The sequence below is a fragment of the Cupressus sempervirens genome, chromosome 7 (genome assembly GCF_028749045.1).
Source record: "Cupressus sempervirens isolate cs-2001-9-10 chromosome 7, ASM2874904v1, whole genome shotgun sequence".
NCBI lineage: Eukaryota > Viridiplantae > Streptophyta > Pinopsida > Cupressales > Cupressaceae > Cupressus > Cupressus sempervirens.
Window position 1 is genome coordinate 497,921,643 of NC_143124.1, and position 4,274 is coordinate 497,925,916.

A 4,274-nucleotide genomic window follows, 5' to 3' on the forward strand; every position below is an offset into this window, starting at 1 on the left:
GGTGTTTGAGGTGAATATAACTATCTTTTGATTCCATTCTCTTCTTAGAACATGTTGAACTCTCTAGAGGTTAACTCTCCTCCTCTATCTACTCTCAAATACTTAATCTTGACACTAGATTCATTTTCAACTCTATTCTTAAATATCTTGAATATCTCAAAAGCTTTAGACTTCTCTTTAAGAAATGCTACCCACATCATCCTAATGAAATCATCAATACAAATCACAAAGTACCTTTCACCATAGAATCCCCTAGTTCTTGCAGGACCACTTAGATCTATGTGAACAATATCTAATTTCTCTGTAGTAGAGAACTTGTTGCTAAGAAAAGACACTTTCCTCTGCTTAGCCAAAAATACATTCCTTGTAGATAACATTAGTGGGTTTAATAATATTAGGTAGGTCTCTCACTGCAAATGTGTTGCTAACCTTCACAATATTATCAAATTTTATATGATAGAACCTTCTATGCAATAACCACCTATTGTTAACCTTTTCAACCAAACATGTTATTTTAGAAGGATTTAGCTAAAATAAATTACTTTTGGATCTAGTTCTAGTACCAATCAACTTATCATCTTTGTCTTTGATAATGCAAGTCTTCTTTATGAACTTCAACATATATCCCTTGTCTACTAGCTATGCAACATTTAGCAAATTATGTTCCAAACCATCAACAAAGTAAACATCATCAGTGCTATTTTTACCATCACTTTTATCTTTTTAATTAGATTCTTCATCCTCATTACCATATATATAATTTCTATCATTATCTCTCCTAGGCTTAAATTTTCCTCTAAATTTTTTCTCCCTTTTAGGACATGTAGATGGATAATGACCATATTCATCACAAGTCCAACACTTAAAGATTTTCTTACCATCTTTCTCTCTTCTTACTTGAATTGTTATTAGTTCTTCAATCTTCTTATCTTCTTTAGATCTACTACTAGAAAAGTGTCCTCTTGCACTTGTACTTCTTGACATATTAGGTTGAATGTTCATAGAATTGAAAGTTGTCTCAACTCTAGATAATTCTCTAGATTATCTCATTTCTATTTCTATAGATTCTAATAATCCAAGCAATGTTTCCTTTGTGAAATCTTTGGTGCAGAGTGTTACTAGCATGATCATCTGAGCTATTTTCTTGAATGGTGGTGATAAAATTTTCAAGATCTTCCATGTAACCTCATCATCTTGTTTAGTTCCACCAAGAGATCGAATATCTGCAACAATTTTTGATATTCTGTCAACATAACTTTTTATGGATTCATCTTCAATCATCTTAGCATCTTGAAATGCACAAATCCAATTTTTTAATTTCATTCTTTCTCCATGATCATCACCTTCACAATTAGCTTCTAATGCTTTCCAAATTTTATGAGAAGTTTGAAATGTCCTTACCTAATTGTATTCATTCTCTAGAAGAGCTGATAGTAGGGCTTCTCTGGCTCTCATATTACACATGAATAGATCTCTTTCTTCCTCACTATATTCCTCTAGCTTTGATTCATCAACAATTACCTTCTTAGCTTTTGTCAAAAGCCAATATCTTGGATCCATGCATAGTAGACAAGTCTTCATCTTTTCCTTCCAAATATCATAGTTGGCTCCATTGAATCTTGGACTATGCTTCTTGAACATATTTTCCATTGATCTCCCAAAGCTATTAACCGTTATCTTCAGGGATTTTATGCTCTGATACTAATTGTTAGAATATATAGTCCATTGATATAACTTTTGTTGGGGGGGGGGGGGGGTGGGGGTGACTCAATTATCCAACTATTAGCACAATCATTATCTTTAAACAATCTTAATCATATGAGTACTATTAAGTGAAACCACAAAAAGATACTCATATATATTTAACACCAAATATGTTAACTTGGGAAACCCTTGATTAGAGGGAAAATTCCAGTGGGGATGGTACCCACAAGATGGTGTACTAATATAAATATTCCTTGTTAGAGGATAGACCCTATTAGGAGTTTGTTAAAGCATTCAATACATATGAGTCCCTATTATGTGACTTTAAATCCTTGTTAGGAGTTGTGGAAGTAACTAGACCCACTGTCCAAACAACTTCAAAGTTAAGATCAAATAATCCACTACCTAAATAATCTCTATATTATTCCTTGTAGAATAATAGAACTAAAATGCACATCCTTCCTCTATCTCTATCCTATCAACTAGACTTCTTCTCCTTTAGATTTTGTAATTGGATCTCATACTTTGCATCCAATGATCCCTTAGATTGCTTACACCCATTCAGTAAGCATTCTACTCCTTCTCACATTGTGCACGAATAATTTACATTCCACTTGATCCTCTAATCTGAGTTCAGTACATAAACAAGGAAAACAACTTTCCTTTATGCCATATCTTCATAATAATTCCTTTATTTTACCTTGAGCCGTTCCTAATTAATTAAAATAAGATAATTAATAAATTCACAATTACAATAGTATTGTTTGCCCACAATCTATACAAAACTTCATACGTGTGAAACGAAATCTTACACACACTTTGGTATCATTACACAATTGTCTTCTATCTCTGGCTGACTATGCATCACCTCATTATATCTTGGCTAAAAGATATAATGAAAACATCAGAAACTTCCAAATAGATGCTCTATTTTTGCATTTCTTCTAGTAAATTGAGTGCAACTTTTGTACAACATAAAGTCAAACTTAGTCCTTTTAACCACATCATCAAGATAGCCTCAAGAACATTTCCTCCACTACACATCATCTAAAGCTTCCTCAAATTTTGTGCATACTAAGATTATTGACTTCTCTTATTCCAAGCCTAATAGAATTACAACTATGATGACATCAATGACAAATACAGTCATGAATGCAACATATAAATACTCTACAATGCTTAGGATACTCCTCCAGTGTAGTATCATCAACATTCTTTATAACAATAAGGTTAGCATACCCATCAATAAGGAAAATATTAAGAAATTAATTCTAGAAAATAAAAAGTTAGTTTACAATGGAAGAGGAATAGTGATTAGCGAGATCAAGCAAGATGATGTTATATTTTTGACTAGGGTCATTGCAAAAAGGATATATTCTAGTTCAAGAGATGATGATATGGTAGATATATTTGTGCAAGTAGCCTATAAGATTTGTGTTAATAGAGAAAAAGTTAAGTAAAATTCTTAGAGCATAGTTGATTGAGAACCTTGATATAATAAAAAAGGTAAAAACAAGTCAGTTTAAATTCCAAAATTTAATGACACAAACATTTTTCCACTTGATTAAAATATTCCCATTCACATCAATATTTGAATTAATAAGTATAGATAGATGCACCATAGAAAAGATATAAAAGATTCATAATAGAAACTTTATTGAGAAGGTCACCAATAGTGTAGATATTATTATGAAAACAATTCAGAATGAGTTGAAAACAAGAGTTAGAATTACACCTTATATGGTAGAAAAGTATAAAAATGATACATGTTTCATGGTAGATTTAGACTACACTCATATAGAAGTAGTAGAACCAAGAATTTTATATGTTGAATCATTGGGCTATGAAGTTTCCGAGGAAGAAATTGAAGTATATGTAAAGGAAATCCTTAAATCAAAAAAGGATGAAAAAATTGATAGACTTGGGACTTATGAAGAACTGATGCAATTAGTCAGCCATGCTTATTGGAGAAAGCATATAAGAAAAAGGTTGAGTTAGTAAAGAAGAAGTCTCTGCTACAAGAAGGGATGAAAACACAAGAGGCAAGTGTAGTAAGGAAAACCATCATAGGCATGAGCCAGATTGGTAAGAAAGGGATTGTTAGAAATAGATAATATTAAGGGCAGGGGGGGGGGGGGGGGGGGGAGGGGCGGGGTGGTGAATCACTACTCTACAAACTTTTTCCCACAACTAAATATTGTTAATTACTTTATAACTTGCATATGAAAGTAAACCAACAATATTGAATAGTAAATATAACCATGCAAATAGATAAATCATAAAACCATTATTTTTTAACTAGGGAAACCATAACCAAGGGAAAACCCTAGTGGGAATGATACCCACTAGATGATCCACTAAAAAAAATAATCCTATTAAGGGTATTGAACCTGTTAGGAGTCTATGAAGTACACATAGTGTCTCAAGTCCTAGTTAGAGTACTAGGCCTTGTTAGAGGCCTCAACCCTATTGGGAGTTGGTAGATCAAATACAATGTATGCAAGAAGAGCCCACTGCCCTAAAATGCATTTATATAATGCAGTTATTCACAAGAATAGACATACATACAA